We start from the raw sequence: 19,447 nt of genomic DNA on the forward strand, positions 1-19,447 counted from the left end.
GTCCGACCCCACGGTATGTAACAACAACAACAAGTCATTCCACCTTTGTTATTTTTAATATTACCTCTTTTCCATAGTTTTCAGTTTTTAAATTAATACATGTTTTGAAAATATATGAAGGTAATTGAATAAAATGGGAAAAATGTGTGTGTGCTTTTCCATATTGTTCTATAAAGCTTATTACAGAACAAAATCATTTTAACTTTCTTCCCTTTTGTTTACGTCAATATATCTAAATGGAATTTTTACAGCTATATTTCTACATCTTTATTTTTTCCTTTTAGACTTTATTTTTTTTCCTTATCATAATGAAATAATATGCTATTTTGGTAATTTCAGACAACCCTCTTCCCACACAAATACACACACACACACACACACACAAATGTAATACTTCCTGTAATTTTTGTTATATCATTATTCTATTAAATAAATAAATGTTCTTCCCAGTAGTTAAGTAGTATTTTATAATTTCTGTCTTCTACAGCATTTTGTTTTCTGTGGTGTTTATGATTGTATTATATTCCATTTATTAGCTATTCTTGGGTAATTGTGACTTATTCAAACCAAGATAAGCCCTTTTTTGTGACAAATACATTAAAATTGCAGTATTTCCATTCACTTTGTTAAATAAATATTTTCCAGTGGCCTACTCTACTCTAAATCACTCCCTCTCTAGACATTCTTTTTGGAAGGAAGACTGGGCAGTCTACTTCCATAGATATATCACCTGGGAAATCCAAGGAGGGTTCGTTATGAGTTGGATCTGACTAGATGGCATGGAATCACTTTTCTCCCCTTCCCTAGGGTTTACACTCACCACTTTTGTACTGAATGCCTTATGTGACACTCCAGACAGTCTTCTTTTAAACTATGCTTTGCTTTTCTGAAGGTAAATAGTTTCAAAAAGAAAAGAAAAGAATAATAAAAACACCTTGTTGTTGTTATGTGCCATCAAGTCGGACCTGACTCATAGAGACCCCTCCTTGGGTTTCTGAGGCAGTATCACAATGGAAGTATTTTGCCCCACCTTCCTTCTGAGGAGTGGCTAGTGGGTTTGAACCATTAACCTTCTGGTTATCAGTCAGGTCCTTTAGGCACTACACTACCAGAGCTCCTAAAAATACCTTAAATATCTTTAATAGTTTATCACTTGTTTATCATTTTGCCATACTTGCATTTTGCTTAGATGCTAGAAGCTATGTAACTGGTGTTTCAAATACCAGCAGAGTCACTCATGGTAGACAAGTTTCAGCAGAGCTTCCAGAGTAAGACAGAGGAGGATGAAGGACATGGCCAGGTCTACTTCTGAAAAAATTGTCCAGTGAAAATCTTATGAATAGCAAAGCATTTTCTGTTATAGTGCAGGAAGATAGCCCTTCAAATTAGAAGGTATTCAAAATATGACTAAGGAAGAGCTGCATCCTCAAGACAGAGTTGATATTAATGACATGCATGGCATAAACCTTTTGGAACCTTCGTTGCATGACTCAGATTGAGAAGAAACAGCTACAAATATCCATTAGTAATTTGAACATGTAATGTAGGAAGTATGAACGTAAGAAAATTGGAAGTGATCCAAAATGAAACAGAATGTGTAACCATCAGTATGCTGGGTGTGGTATTTAAGGTTATATGTCAACTTGGTGGGCCTTGTTTTGAGTGGCTGGGCAGCTCATAGTAGTTCTTTCCCATGAGGAGACTGGCAATCGAATCCATGGTGGAATCTGCCACGAGCAGCTGAGTAGCTACTTTAGGGGTGTGGTGTGCTTCTTGTAGATAAGGAGAAGCTTTCAGAATTGTCTAAAGCTTTTTGGCATGCTTGAATCCTGCACACAACTGAGTCTTCATTCAGCAGCATGCCATGCTCTGATGACCTTGAGATTTTTAATGGACTTGAATCAAGGGCATGTCATGTGGTTTGGTACTATCGGGACTGTGCCTTTTCACTTATCAACCTTGGCTTTGTCACCCTCAGCAGCCAGCATCTGCCTGAGTGAAGAGATTCCTTTAGCTTCAGTGAGCAGGGAACAAGACACAGAGATGAAGCCCAAGTTTGAGAGGCTTTCACCCAACCCCTAGAGTATGACACTCTCAAATTGGACTTCTAGCCTCCAAAACAGTAAGAAAATAAACTCCTATTTGTTAAAGCCATCCCATTTGTGATATCTTCTATTAGAACAGCACCGAGGCAACCAAAACCTAGTTTTTAGTGAGGTGAAATGAACTGGTCTTGGACATTTTGAGTTGAACTGTCCTGTGGTCTAGTATGACAGGAATGGCAAATTGAAGAGAAGCAGCATGGCATTCCTCATGAAACAAACAAACAAACAAAAAGTTTCAAGATCTATCCATAAGTACAGTGCTGTCAGTAATAGGATGATATCCATATGCCTACAAAGCAGACCAGTTAATAGTGTTATTATTCAAATTTATGCACCAATCACTAAAGACAAAGAGTAAGAATTTTAATATATTTACCAACTTCTGTAGTCTTAAAATGGTCAAAGGTGCAATCAAGATGCATTGATAATTACAGGTAATTGGAACGTGAGAGTTGGAAACAAAGAGAAACATCCATAGCTTGAAAATATGACTTTGGTGATAGAAATGGTGCCAGAGATTGCATGATAGAATTTTGCAAGACCAATTACTTATTAATTGGACATGCTTTTTTCCAAGAACATAAATGGTGTTTATACAAGTGGACATTGCCACATGGAATACACTGGAATCAGCTCACTACATCTGTGGAAAGAGACAATGGAGAAGCTCAATAACATCGATCAGAGCAAAGGCAGGAACCAACTTTGGGACAGATTATCAGTTGCTCATATATAAGTTCAAGTTGAAGCTGATGGAAATTAAAATGTGTATGTGAAAGCCGAAGTTCAAACTTGAGTATATCCCATCTGAATTGACAGACAATTTGAATAATAGATTTGCTACAATGAATATTAATGACTGAAGGTTAGATTAGTTGTAGAATGATACCAAAGTCATAATATATGAGGAAACCAGAATGTCATGAAAAAGACAAGAAAGAAGGAAAAGACCAAAATGAATGTTAGAAAAGACCTTAAAATTTGCTCTTTAATGTAGTGTAGCTAAAACAAATGGAATAAATGATGAAATAAAAGAGCTAGATGGAGAATTTCAAAGGGCAGCTCTAGAAAACAAAATAAAGTATTATAATGAAATTTGCACAAATTTGGTGTTAGAAACCAAAATGGAATCCAGAATTTCTCAAGCTGAAAGAGCTGGGAAAAAAATAAATAATTCAAGCCTCAAATTGTAATGTTAAAGTATGATTCCATGGGCAACATATAGGATCCTATAGGCCCAAGTATATCAAGGATTGTGAGGATGGTGCAGGACCAAGAAAAGTTTCACTCTGTTGTACATATGTTTGCTATGAGTTGGAGATGACTTGACAACACCTAACAAAACAACAATAACATGGGCAAGATATTGAACAACACAGGAAACATCACAGGGAAATATTAGGAATACACAGTCACTATACTGTGAATACAAAATGAATAGGTCAACTTTCAAACATATCAAGAGGTAGCATATGATCAAGAATCAATACTACTGAAGGAAGAAGTCCAAGCTGCACTGACAGCATTAGCAAGAAAAAAAAAAAAAAAAAAAAAAAAAAAAAAAACTCCAGGAATTGGTAGAATATCACTTGAAATGTTTCAACAAACAGATGCAATATTGGAAGCAGGAACACATTTATGCCAAGAAATTTTGAAGATAGTTAACAGGCCTATCAAATAGAAGAGATCCATATTTGTGTCTATTTCAGAGAAAGATGAACCAATAAAATGAGGAAATTATCAAATAATATCATTAAAATCATAAACAAGTAAAATTTTGCTGAAGATAATTCAAAAATGGTTGCAGCAATATATGAGCAGGGAACTTCCTGAAATTCTAGCCGATTGAGAAGAGGATGTGGAATGAGAAATATCATTGCTGATATCAGATAGCTCTTGGCTAAAAGCACAGAATACCAGAAATTTGCTTACCTGAGTTTTATTGACTGTGTAAAGGCATTCAACTGTAGGGATCATTACAAATTATGGACAACATTGCAAAAAATTGTGTTCATATGCAACCTGTACATAGACCAAAAGGCAGTCACTGGAACAAAACAAGGAGATACTGAATGGTTTAAAATAAGGAGAGGTGTACGTACAGTGATTCAAGAAGCTGGAGTATAAGATTATTGTGGCATCAACATTGAAGGAAGACTCATAAACAAGTTGCCATAAGCAGATGACACATCTTTGCTTGCTGAAAGTGAAGAGGATTCAAAGCACTTACTTAAGAAGATCAAAGACTATAGTCTTCAGTGTGGATTACATCTCAACATCAAGAAAACAAAAATTCCCCCCACTGAACAAATAAACAACTTCATGTTAAATGGGAAAAGATTGAAGTTGTGAAGTATTTCATTTTACTTGGATCCATGATCAATACCCCTGGAAACAGCAGTCAAGAAAGCAAATGACATATCCCTTTGGGCAAATCTACTGCAAAGGATCTCTTTAACATATTAGAATGCAAAAATTTAATTTCGGAATTAAAGTGGGCATAACTCAAACCATTGTCTGTTTTACATGTGAAAGCCAGATGATGACTGAAAAAGATCAAATAATTGATGCATTTGAATTATAGTGGTGAAAAATATTAAATGTAGCATAGATGATCAAAAGAATGAACAAATCTGTCTTGGAAGATATACAGGCAGAGTTCTCCTTAGAAGTGAGAATGGTGAGATTTCCTCTTATATGCCTTGGACATATTGTCAGGGTGGACCAGTCTCTGAAAAATGATGGCATGTTTTGTAAAGTAGAGAGTCAGTGGAAAAATAAAAAAATTTTAAAAAAGAAGACCTTGAATGAGATAGGTTGATGTAATACCTGCAATAATTACCTCAATCATGGCAGTGATTGTGATGATGACACAGAACCGGCAGAGTTTTCTTCTGTTTTATGTATAGTCACTATGAGTCAGAACTGACTCGATGGCATCTAACAATGACATCTATAATAGTGGGCAAAGTATCACTTTCTACATTAAACATTAGCTCTTTGATTTAAACCAAGAAAACTTTTTTAAAGATATTCAACGAGGTTATCCAATAATCCTAAAAGCTAGTTAATTGTCAACCTGAGCATAGTGTGATTAGGACAAAGTTTCTTTTCCTGTTAATCAGTATAGAATTTGCATGTTTCTCTTTTAAATAAAAACATTAAGAATGGTGCCTTAGGAACTTCTGGTAAAATGACAGGATAGGCAGATAAGCTACACAGGCCCTCTTCAACAAAGAAAAGAGAAACAAATTGACAGAGATACAGAAGATATTCCTAGAGCCCTGAGCTTTAAAGGAAGTATACAGAAGTGGATTAGGCACCAATTCGTGGAAGAACCTGAACAAAAACAGTAAGTATGGAGATGGAGGGATTTGTGGACTGTCAGCACTAATAGCGTGAGCATTTCCAAGTTGTATTGGGATCTGAGAATTGACTTAAAGATTAGCCTTGGTAGCCAAGGGCTGAAGGGATGACTGTCCTGATGGCTGGTGGTAGGAAGGGAAATAGCAAAGAGGGAGACAAGCTAAGCTGTGGACTTTTGGCTGTCTAGATGGTGCAGCCATTTTGATTGTTTATAAGTGGTGGCCATTTTGGATATTTAAAGTGACTGAGGGTGCAGCCATTTTGAATGCATGCAAGAGGTGACCATTTTGGATATTTAAAATGACAGCATTCTCATTCGGGATCCCAGGGACATAATAATAGGCTCCACTTGCCAACGACAGCAGTAACATAAGGGAGGCTGACAACAGGAAAGGAGACAGGTGGTGAGTGTATAAGTGCCATCAACTAACAAATAGAGGAGCACAATACCCTGCTTACTTAGATAAAATCCAAAGAAAACAAAAATCTTGGGCTAATCACTCCAACATAAAATCACCAATTAAATATAAACACAAAAACATCTCTGAAACAACAGAGCATCACAGTCCACACAAAGAAACAAGATAAAGCAGGAGAAACAAGGGAGCAGGTTACAGACCCAGAACACATCTCTGAGGAAGAAGCAGCACTGGAACTCTCTAACAAGAAATTCAAAAGAATTATATTTAGATACTTTCAATAGATTGAAAGACAGATCAAGGAAACCACTGAAAAATTTGAAGAAAACCCTAGAACATTTCAAAAGATGATACAAGAATGAAATGACAAAATAAATGAAAAATTAGAAATCCTACAAAATCTACAGGTAGAAATCCAGAAGATTAATACTAAATTTTCCAAAATAGATAACACATTAAAAGAACAAAGGAGTAGAATTGAATCAATGGAAGATAGAATTAGCAAAATTGAAGACAAATATCTGAATACTTCTTTGGAAAAAGATCAATCAGAAAAAAGATCAAAATAAAATGCAGAAAGCCTAAGGTTCATGTGGGATGCCATCAAAAGGAAAAACTTACGTGTAATAGGAATTCCAGAACAGGAAAAGACAAATAAAATGACAGAGAAATTTTTGATAATTTGTTGGAGGAGAATTATAATGGTATGATGAAAAATGAGAATATATCCATTCAAGAAGTCTAATAAACCCCAAACACGATAGATCCCAAAGAAAATCACCAAGACATATCATCATCAAACTTATCAAAACCAAAGACAAAGAGAATGTTGAAAACAGCATGGGGAAAATGAAAAGTTACCTACAAGGGGCAATCAATAAGACTAAGCTCAGATTTCTTGGCAGAAACCATACAGGGGAGAAGGCAATGGAATGGTATATATAAAACCCTGACAGAGAAAAATTTCCAACCAAGAATTTTATCTCCAGCAAAAATGTCCCTCATATTTAATTTAATAATTAAGACATTTCAAGATAAGCAGAAATTAAGGGAGTTTGTTAAAGCCACACAAACCTTACAAGAGATGCTAAAGGGAGTCCTTTGGACAGAGAACCAACAACAGCAACCAACAACCGACCATTAACACATATGATGACATAAACCAGAAACAACCCAGTTATGCACATATCCAAAGTAAATAAGCCTATAAGACTATAAACAGGGAACGAGAGACATCAATTGACAAATGAGGACAACCACAAACCAAAAGAGGGAAAAAAAATTATATAGTTACAGAACTTCTAAATGATAGGGAAATCAAGACAACTGCAAGATAGAATGGACTGTTCTAAACTTGGAGAGAAAGTTACAAATGACAGGGTAACCTCAAGGAAAAAATGATAAACCTGCACATCAAAATAAAAAGAGGACAATCACAAATATTTAGCAAATACTAAAACAACAGCAACAAAGGAAGTGATAACACAATTCATAAACATAATGAGCTCAGCACAGAAAATTATATAGAACAAAGAAATCAGCACTATGAAAAAGCACAGAACAAAATGACAGCAATGAATTCATACTTGTAGAACATCACTCTGAGTGTCAATGGATTAAATACACCACTGAAAAACAGAGAGTTGCAGACTGGATAAGAAAACATAGTCCATCAATATGCTGTCTACAAGAGACACACCTTAGAGAGAAAAACAAAAATAGACTGAAAATCAAAGGTTGGAAAAAGATATGTCAAGCAAATGTTGTTGTTATGTGCCGTGGAGTCGGACCTGACTCATAGTGACTCCTCCTTGGGTTTCCAAGGCAGTATCACTACGGAAGTAGATTGTCCAACCTTCCTTCCGAAGAGTGGCTGGTGGGTTTGAACCACCGCCTTCTGGTTAGCAGTTAAGTGCCTTTGGCACTATGCTACCAGAGCTCCACTAAAACAGCAGGAGTGGCAATAATATTGTCTTTAAGACAAAAAACACCATCAGAGACAAGGAAGGACTTTATAAAATGATTATAGGATAGATTGAACACAAGGACATAACAATAATAAATATCTATGCACCCAATGAAAGAGACTCAAAATACATAAACAAGAATCTAAAGGAACTGAAAAGACAAATAGACAGCTCCAAAGTTATAGTAGGAGACTTTAATACACCATTTTCAATTACAGATAGAACAACTGGAACAAAACTCAACAAAGACACAGAAGACAGAACAATTTAATCTACCAACTTGACCTTCCATGCATCTACAGAGCACTTCATCCAACAACAGCACAATATATATTCTTTTCCAGTGAACATGAAACATTGTCCATGATAGACTATATGTTTTGTCATAAAGCAAGGCTCAAATTTAAAAATGTCAAAATACTGAAAAGCATCTTCTCAGATCACAGTGCTATAAAATTAGAAATCAGCAATAGGAAGATGAATGGAAACAGAATAAACACATGGAAACTGAATAAAATCCTCCTTGAAAATGACTGGGTAATAGAAGAAATAAAAATGAAATAAAAAATTCCTTCAATCAAATGAGAATGAAAACACAACATACTAAAATCTTTGCAACACAGCAAAAGCAGTGATCAGAGTCCAATTTACAGTAATAAATGCACACATCAAAAAAAAAGGAGCCAAAATCAACACCTTAACCCAACATATCCAACAATTAGAAAAAGAATAGCAAGAAAAACCTACAGTCACCAGAAAAAAAAAGAAAAAAATAATAAAGACTCAAGCAGAAATCAATGAAACAGAAAATAGAAAAGACAATAGAAAAGTTCTACAAGACTAGAAATTAGTTCTTTGAAAAGATTAATAACTCTGACAAACAACTGGAATATTGAACAAAGGAAAAGAGGGAGAGAATACAAATAACATGAATGAGAAATGAATTGGGCAACACCACAACAGAACCAACAGAAATTAAAAGGATAGTACCAGGATACCTTAAGGAACTATACCACAACAAATTTGAAAACCTAGAAGAAATGGACAGACTTCTAGAAACATACTATTTACTTAAACTAACAGAGAATGAGGTGGAAAATTTAAACAGGCCCATAACAAAGGAAGAATAGGTCATAAAGAAGAAAGGTCATAAAAAAATATATATATATACTAACAAAAAGAAGCCCTGATCCAGACAGTTTCACCAAAGAGTTCAACTGAACGTTCAGAGAGAAGAACCGATACCAATCCTACTCAAACTATTCCAAAACATAGAAAAGGATGGAATCCTCCTTAACTCATTTTATGAAGCAAGCATAACCTTGATACCAAAACCAGGCAAAGACATCACTCTAAAGGAAAACTACAAACCAATATCCGTCATGAATATAGATGCAAAAATCTTCAACACAATCCTAGCCAGTAAATTCCAACAACATATAAAAAACAGTACATTAAGATCAAGTGGGGTTCATACCAGCTATGCAAGGATGCTTCATCATTAGAAAACAATCAATGTCATCCACCACATAAATAAAACAAAGGAAAAGAACCAAATGATCATATCAATTGATGCAGAAAAGGCATTGGATAAAATCCAACAACAATTCCTGATCAAAATTCTCAGCAAAATAGGAATAAAAGGGACATTCCTCAATATAATAAAGGGCATTTATACAAAACCAACAACCAACATTTTTCTCAATGGAGGGAGACTGAAACCACGCCCCTTGGGAACAGGAACCAGACAAGGATGCCCTCTATCATCACTTCTATTCAACATTGTATTGGAAGTACTAGCTAGGGCAATAAGGCAAGAAAGGGAAATCAAAGACATCCAAATTGGTAAGGAAGAAGTCAAATTATCCCTAATTGCTGATGATATGATCCTACACCTAGAAAAGCCAAGAGACTCTGTCAAAAATCTACTGGAACTAATTGGGATATTTAGCATTGTGGCAGGATACAAGATCAACATCCAAAAATCAGTTGGATTCCTCTACATCAGCAAAGATATGGCTGAAAAAGAAATAAGGCAATCAAAACCATTTACAATAGCTACCAAAAAAATAAAATACTTGGGAATAAATCTTACCAGGGACACAAAAGACTTGTTCAAAGAAAACTATAAAAAAAAAAAAAATACTTCAGGAAACCATAAAAGATCTACATACATGGAAGAACATACCATGCTCATGGATAGGAAGATTGAACATTGTGAAAATGTCAATTCTACCCAAAGCAATCTATACACTCAATGCAATCCCTATCCAGATCCCATAAACTTTCTTTAAGGACATGGATAAACCAATCACTAATTTTATATGGAGAGGAAAGATATCTCAAATAAGCAAAGCACTGTTGAAGAAGAAGAGCAAAGTAGGAGGTCTCACACTCCTGGATCTCAAAACCTACTATACAGCCACAGTAGTCAAAATGGCCTGGTATAATGGCAGACACATAGACCAATGGAACAGAACTGAGAACGAAGAAATAGATCCATCGACCTGTGGTAAGCTGCTCTTTGACAAAGGGCTGAAATCCATTAAATGGAGAAGAGATTGTCTGGTCTGTTTAACTAATGGTGCTGGCAAAACTGGATATCTGCTTGCAGAAAAAGGAAACAAGATGTATACCTCACCCCATACACAAAAACTAACTCCAGATGGATCAAAGACTTAAATGTGAAACCCAAAACTATAAAGTTCTTCCAGAAAAAAACTAGGGGCAAATTTAGGGACCCTAATATGTAGTGTAAAAGACTATCAAGCATAACCAAAAATGCACAAATAGCTGAAGATAAACTAGATGAATGGGACCTTTTAAACATTACATTTTTATGTGGTTCCAAATAAGTAAAAAGAGAACCTAGAGATTGGGAACAAAAATATTTGGTAATCACATATTTGAAAAGGGACTTATCTCTAAAATTTATAGAAAACTCCAACATGTCAACAGCAAAAAGCTTAACAATCCAATTGAAATATAGGCAGGAGACTTCAATAATCACTTCACCAGAGAGCATATTCAGGTACCCAGCAAATACATAAAGAAATCCTCATGATCATTAGCCATTAGAGAGATGCAAATCAAAACAACAATGAGATACCATCTTGTCCCAGCACTAATAGCAAAGTTCAACAAGACAGAAAATAACAAATGCTGGTGAGGATATGGAGAGATTGGGAGTCTCATACACTGCTGGTGGAACTGTCAAATGACACAACCACTATGGAAAGCAGTATGGTCATTTCTTAAAAAGTTGGAATTAGAAACACTATTTGACCCAGCAAGCCCATTACTAGGTATATATCCTAAAGAAGTAAAACCCAGGACAAAAACAGATACACATACATCCATGTCCATCACAGTACTACTTACAATAGCTGAAAGGCGGAAATAGCCTACAGTCCCATTAAAAGAAGAATGGATGACCAAACTATGGTACATATACACAATGGAATACTATGCACCACTAAAGAATAATGTAGAATATGCAAAACACTGCATCACTTGTAAACTAGGAGGACATTATGCTGATTGAAATAAGTTAATCGCAGGACAAATATAGTATTGGTTCATTATTGTAAAAAGTCAAGAAAAGGTTTCTACATGGAAGGAAAATTTATTTGTTGGGTGGTAGCGTAGTGCCTAAGGCACATGACTGCTAACCAGAAGGCTGGCAGTTCAAACCCACCAGCCACTCCTTGGAAGGAAGTTTGGGCAATCTACTTCTATAGTGATACTGCCTCGGAAACCCAAGGAGGGGTCGCTATGAGTCGGGTCTGACTTGATGGCACATAAAAACAGCAACAAGAGGGAGGGGAAGGGAGAGGAGGTAACACTTCAAAAAAAAAAAAAAAAAAGCACTGTATCATATCACTTTAGTTTTGTGTATTTCACTGTACACAAATTATATTTCAATAAAATGTATTTTTTAAAAAATGAATGGTGCCTTTATGTCTGCTGAAGTTAAATTCATTGAATATGTGAAACACAATGGGGAAATTTTCTAATTAAATTTCTGATTTCTGATTCAAAGCAAAGACACTATACATTTATTCTTCCCATGTTCAGATGCCAGAGTAAATACAATAAATTCTAAATACTTAGTGAAAACATACATATTTGATAAATTCATTCAGATAAAGCCTTATATTTAATTCATGGCTGATCTAACACTATGAAGATGAAGATATTTGAATCTGTGATGTAAATCAAGGCAATTTGATGACTTGATCAACATTATTTTGCTACTTTCATGATGGACTTTGTTTATGAATGCCAGTGCTCAAAGTTCCAACAGGAACATAAGATTCTCTAGAGAAAGGAACATGATCATCTCCTCTGTATTGGTTTAGAAACTGGATATAAAAAAATAGGGGGGAGATAAATGCATGAAGTGACTGACTTAAACACTTTCATTACTGTGCTTGCATTTAAACTGTGCCATGATATTAATCTTTGAAATATGAAGGGTGACTAGAAGAGCCAGGTGATGGCCTGTGGTACAGTGAATTTCTAGGTATGGCTTTTCTAGCCATGGTCATTGTGACTCCCACCAGATTACTGGGTGAAACTATACATATGTAAGTTGCTGTGGCCTACCAAGGGGATTGGCTAGCTTGTTGTAATGTAAATAAGGTACATGGAACCCTTGTAGGGGTTGTTGTTGTTGTTGTTATGTGCCATCGAGTAGGACCTGACTCATAGCAACCCCTCCTTGGGTTTCCGAGGCAGTATCACTACGGAAGTAGATTGTCCAGCCTTCCTTCAGAGGAGTGGCTGGTGGGTTTGAACCACCAATCTCCTGGTTAGCAGTCAACTGCCTTTGGCACTATGCTACCAGAGCTCCCCTTGTAGGGGTGGGACCATGCAAATAAGGTGTATGTAACTCCAATGTGCAGATTGGTTAGTTTTGTCATTCTACTAGGCTTAAAATGAACCCTCCTAGATGCAGAAGGGGAGATCTTACTGTCATCCAGAAAGAAGAGCTGGAGGTGGAATGGAGGGTGTCCTTGGACTCGAGATTACCTGCACTGGACCTCCTTGGCAGACAGACAGCTGAGATGGTCAGCTGAGGAACCAAGAGAACTGAGACAGAGTGACAGGCTTGCTAGCCTGTGGAGTGAGAAAGCTGAGTGCCTTTTGGCAGCAGTGCTGGCGAAGTGGGTTGCACCTTGGTGCCCCTGTTGGCAGAGCTAAAAGAGGTTTGTAACAGTTGTATGAACAGGGCAGAGGCCAGGCCAAGAGCCCAAGGGCCAGTGAGGTGTACCTGAAGGCAAAGCAGAGGGGAGACTGTCCTGATGGAAGAATTGTACACTGAGCACATTTCTGAACCCCAATTATAACCTGTTACTTCCCTAATAAACCTCATAATTGTGAGCATTGTCTGTGAGTTCTGTGTGGTCAGTGCAATGAATTATCAAACCCTGCAGTGAAGCAGTGAATACTGTGGGAGGGATGACTGGTATCAGAATTGATAAAAAGTTTGGAGGGTAGCAGCATGTCTGGTCTCATATAAATCAGTCTTGGGTTGCTGATAGTAATTCCGTTTTCCCATGATGAGGTTGGAGGAGGTCAGAGGAAGTTGCCACTCCTATGTCTTTTTTTGCACACTCATAGAATGCATTCTCGGAATGCTCACAGACTCATCCTTATGAGTCTGATTAGTGAGGTATTCCTGTAGGTAGTTAGGATACCTTCTCACAGATCACTTGATATAATCTAAGTCCTGCTGTGTTGAGATCTAAGGGATATCTCTTGTTGCACAGTGGTTAAACATCTTTCCACAGGAAAAAGATGTGGTTATTTGCTTCTGTAAAGATAACAGCCTTGGAAAGTTCATGGGACTGTTCTATTCTGTTTTATTGGGTTGCTATGAGTTGAAATAGATAGCATAGCGCTGGGTTTATGGTGGAGATGTAACTCTCTTTGTAAGCCTCAGACAAAAAAGGTTGATGTTAGGAGGACAAGGGTTTCTGAGGGATTTCACATCTTCAGAGATGCAACTTCCTGGGATCAATCAGTCTTTAGAACTGAGAGGGCTATTTGTTACAAATAGGTTATTATGCTACTTTCATAAGAAATAGAAACATAGCTCAACTGGTTTTTTTTTAATTGTAATTTAATGGAAAGGGAGAGGTTACTTCAGAAATGTTTGGAAACATGAAGATTCCAATGTCTTTGTCATTTCTGACTCATATATATCATATTCTCACTTTTTCCCTTCTTTGCCTAGAGTATGCAATAGGATATATCTGATAAGATGCTGACATTTCACAACGCTTATAATAAGTCTGTCCTTGGCTCTCCTTTTTTTTTTTTTTTCCCCAAATGCTAAGCCAATCAATGCAGATAAAAGTTCAGCAATGGTTTTTTCTGTTATTTCACGATTTATACACTTTTCATGTAACCTCTTAGTCATCAAGAACTAACTTAGATATAATATGTGGAAGCAATCTAAATATTTTTTTTTCAAATATATAACACATTATTATATCCCAATAACATTAGTAAATAAATATGCCATTTTATTCAAATGCTACCAATTCAAAATTTTTGAAACTATTTTTGTGATTTGTCTTCTGCTAATACATGTCTATTTATGGATCAGTAACAATCTTTTAAATTGTAGTTTGATCATAGATTAAGAGTAATTATTCTGTACTATATTATTCCTATATATCAATATGCCTAGGCTATTACTATATTTTTATTCTTATACAAAAATTGGAATGATTCGTAAAATTTTCTATCCTCATTTTAAGCATATTGGCTTTTTTTTTTTTTTTTTGATTGTATGAATTATACATTATTTGTGTAAGAATTTATTTATGGGGAAATTTAAAACCTCTTATTCAGGGATATGCTTGAGATATAGATTCCTTTTTCTTAGAAGAGTTAAGATATATAGGTCCTCTGTGCACTCTTTGAAGTGTTACAATAGTCTTTGTATAGATTGTTTCTAATCATAATATATTTATTTTGAAACATGTTTTCATTTTTGAATATATTTGCATTATAGTACATACACTATTTTTGTCATTATGCATATATTAATGTTTTCATAATACTATACACAATTCATCTTAGATTATTTTATCTTGCTTCTCTGAAAAGTAAACTAAAGAAGAATATGGGAAACTCTAACCAAAGCTCCTATAAATTATAAAAGCTCTCTAGAATAAACAGTAAAACATCATTCAAACTGTCAGCCAAACAGCTGCTATACTAATGAGGAAATGAGAATTTGACATACAGTGCATCTGTATTCCTTTTTCTGATCAAAACTCATTAGAGGTTTCATCTGTTGACATCAAAAGTTAGTTCTATAAAATATGATGGATGCCATTAAATTAAAATACTAACCATTTAATTGTCTATAAATAAAATGAAAGTGTTTTGCCAGACTTTCTTTATACATGGTAAGAACTTATGACATTTGTTTATAGATGGGCTTAATAAACCTCAGTTTAGTCCATTTGGAGCTATGTAATTATATAATAATTATTTTTATATTAGAAGTAATTATGCAAAGGTAACTTATATTTGGTTAATTGGGTTTCCATTTGCAAATACAACATTATTTTTCTACTTTCATGAGAAACAGACATATAGGTCAACTGTTATTTTAATTAAAAAAATGACCAAATGGAATCTTACTTATTTCAAGACAGTAATGAGATATTACTAAAGTTAATTGGACAGGATATCATGAAACAATGCCCATTGTCTCAACAATTCCAGAAAGGTGTGATCAGACAAGATATTTTACCATGCTGTGTAACAGTTTCATTTCTTCTAATGTTGCTAACTCCAAAGTTAGCAAGGTTTCTTTAGCTCAGTTGTGCTAAACACATTTTATATTTGTTATAGTTTATATTTTATCATTTATACTTTTATATTTTTTTGCAATTATTTGTATTGGACATAAAAGAGAGTTCTTGGAAACATTGTCAATACTATGAGAATATTTTAACAATGGACTGACACTGGATTAATTACATATTCACCTTTGTGGTTTTAAAAATTTCTCAAGAAGTTTGGAAAACAGCTCCAATTCCATGATTGGTCAGCAAGAGATAGCAAATATTGTTGATGGTGAATATCTCATTGTACACTTGAGAAAAAATAAGTACCAAAATACTCAGTTCTAGACAGAGATACAAAGAACTGATAGTTTGGGTCACTTCAGATAGTTAAATGTTGAGCAATACAACGAGTACAAATATCCTTGGAAATATTTTATATTCACGTGCTACAGTTTAGGGTTTCACATGAAAATAATAATCTGCTGTGTCCCAATGATCTACAATTGAATAAATCACAACAATATAGTTCTTCTAGAGATTGAAAGACTTCTCTGTCAATAAATGTTTTCCCCAAAGATTTGTAAAAGAATGAAACAAGCACTAAAAACTTTGAGATTGCACACAAGTTAAGACTTACTTTCATTATAAAAACAGCGGTTAGAAATTTGACTTTTATGTCAAGTTCAAATGGAATTAAAACTTAATAATATTTTTAGGTGTTTCTATATCAGATACATTCAAAAGCTACTATAATTATTTTCACTCTACATTGCACGTGGTGCTACATAGTAAGTCTGGCAGTTTTTAGAATTGTGAACTTTTGACTTCATGAGCTTCCTGCCTGAAAACTTGACTTAACATCTTATGACATTTTTGAAAGCTGTTATCATGACATTTCTGAGCTGCTTTAAAGTAACAACATAAATACTTTTAAAAAATCTTCCTCCCAATGGAAATTTAGAATAGAGGAATATTTATGAAAATAAATTTGAAAACTAAGAAACACCTTAAATATCACAGTTAGTAGTTGATTCCCCCCCTTTGTCATTAACTAATATTCTTCCTAGTGACTTTCAAAGCACTAGTGTAAGTTCTAAAACAGGTTGATTTACTATTGTCTACATACTCAGCTATATGAAGTGGCATGTAAAATATATATGAATTAATTCTTTCTACTTGTATTATTGACATAAAATAAAGAAATTGTATCCTAAAATAAATTATTGAGGGAATTTCTATTGTTTTCAAAAACTGGCAACAATGACAAGTTAAAAGTACAATACTCAACCGAAATTACATCTTGAAGTCATGTGACTAAAGCCTAAAATATAATTGGCATAGAGTAGTCTCTGACTCATCACAACATGATTTGTGTCAGAGTACAACTGCACTACACAGGGTTTTCAATGGCTGATTTTTCAGAAGTAGATCACCAGGATTTACTTTGAAGGTGCCTCTGGATAGACTCAAACCTCCAAAGTTTGGGTTAGTAGCCAAGGGTGTTAACTGGCTGCACCACTCAGGGATTCCTGAATAAAATCTAGCTCCTTGATAACTTCTATAAAATGGAATGGCAACAACAATGACAATAACAACAAAAAAATATGCTGATTTAAAATGGTAAAGAATTTGTTGCTGTTGTTATTTGCTGTCGAGCTGGCCCCGACTCATAGCGACCCCTCCTTGGGTTTCCGAGGCAGTATCACTACGGAAGTAGGATTGACCAACCTTCCTTCCAAGGAGTGGCTGGTGGGCTTGAACCACCAGCCTTCTGGTTAGCAGTCAAGTGCCTTAGGTACTATGCTACCAGAGCTCCCTGGTAAAGGATAACCAAATGAAAACCAAAGAGAAAAAAAGTCAATGCACTACATTGGTCAGGATTAATGTTGGTATGATATATTACATTGCTGATGGACGTGGTAAATTTGGATAATTACTCTCACAAAATAATTGTCATTTTTGACGTTATCTTCCTGTGGAACTCATTCCTGTAGTTGTGTATTTTATTTACTTTTTAAATTTTATTGTGGTAAAAGCATATACAACAAAACATTCCCCAACATAATAACTTCCACGTTTATAGCTCAGGGACATTGATGACATTTCTCTTGTGTCAGCATTGTTCTTATACTTTTCCAGGAATTTTCCTTCCTCTCTCCTCCCATGTCTGGTAACCAACAAAGTTTCCTTCCATGTATTTCCATGTATAAGCCTCTCCTTGATTTATTGCAATAACGGACTAATACATTATGTGCCATTCTGTGAGTGACTTATTTCACTCAAAATAATGTGCCCCAAGTTCATCCACATTATGTGGTGTTTTGCAGATTCCTTGTTGTTCTTTAGGATTTCACAGTATTCCACTATGTGTATGTACTACAGTTTGTTTATACATTCCTTGGTTGATGGGCACTGAGGTTTTTTCCATCTCTTTGCTCTTGTGAATAGTGTTGCGATGAAGATGAATGGGTACATAGCTATTTGTGTTCTTTAGGATATTTACCTAGTAATGGGATTGCTGGATAAAATGGTATTTCTAATTCCAACTTTTTAAAGAATCATTATACAGATTCCCACAGTGGTTGTATCATTTTACAGTCACACGAGTAGTGCATGGGAGTCCCAATCTTTCCACATCCTTGCCAGCATATGTTATTTTCTATCTTGTTTAATTTTTCTATCAATGCTGAGGTGAGAAGGTATTTCAAGGTTGCTCTCATTTGCATTTTTCTTATGGCTAATGCTCACTAACATTTCTTCATGTATTTGTTGGCTTCCTGAATATTTTCTTTGGTAATGTTTCAATCCACGTCTTCTGCAAATTTTTTAATTGAATTGTATCTCTTTTTGATGTTGAGGTGTTGGAGTTTTCTTTAAATTTTTGAGATAAGTCCTTTGTCAAATAGGTCATTGCTGAATATTTTTCCCATTCAGTGTTGTTGTTGTTGTTGTTGTTATGGGCCTAGTCAGACCCAACTCATAGCAACCTCTCCTTGGATTTCTGAGGCAGTATCACTACGGAAGTAGATTGCCCTATCTTCCTTCTGAGGAGTGGTTGGTGGGTTTGAACCAAAAGCCTTCTGGTTAGCAGTCAAGTGCCTTAGGCACTATGCTACCAGAGCTCCCTTCCCATTCTGCAGGTTCTCTTTTTACTCTTTTGGAAATTCTTTTGATGCACATAGAATTTAATTTTTAGAAGGTCCCAATCATCTAGTTTATCTTCAGCTTTTTTGCCTCTTGGGTTATGCTTCATAAACTACTTATACCATAAATTAGAGCTCCTAATCTAAGCATATTTTTTCTCTGCTGAACTTTATAATTTTACATTTCACACTTAAGTCTTTGATACATCTGAAGTTAATTTTTGTGTATGGTGTGAAGTATGAATCTTGTTTCATTTTTCTGCAAAAGGACATCCAGTTTGCCAGCACCATTTGTGAAAGAGACTCTCTCTTCCCCATTGAATGGATAATGGTCCTCTGTCAAAGATCAGCTGAGCATACATAGGTCAAGGATCTGTTCTGGGATCTCAATTCTACTCCACCAGCCTATTTGTCTGTTGTTATACCAATACCAGGCTGTTTTGAAAACTGTGGCTGTATTACAGGTTTGAGATCTGGGAGTATGAGACCTCCTACTTTTTTCTTCTTCAGTTGTTGTTGTTGTTAAGTGTCGTCGAGTCGTTTCTGACTCATAGCGACCCCATGCACAGCAGAACGAAACACTGCCCGATCCCGCGCCAGCCCCACAATCCCTGCTATACTTGAGCCCATCAT

This window comes from Orycteropus afer, unplaced genomic scaffold, assembly GCF_000298275.1.
Source record: "Orycteropus afer afer isolate SDZICR_OR568_19922 unplaced genomic scaffold, OryAfe1.0 scaffold00364, whole genome shotgun sequence".
In the NCBI taxonomy this organism is placed as follows: domain Eukaryota; kingdom Metazoa; phylum Chordata; class Mammalia; order Tubulidentata; family Orycteropodidae; genus Orycteropus; species Orycteropus afer.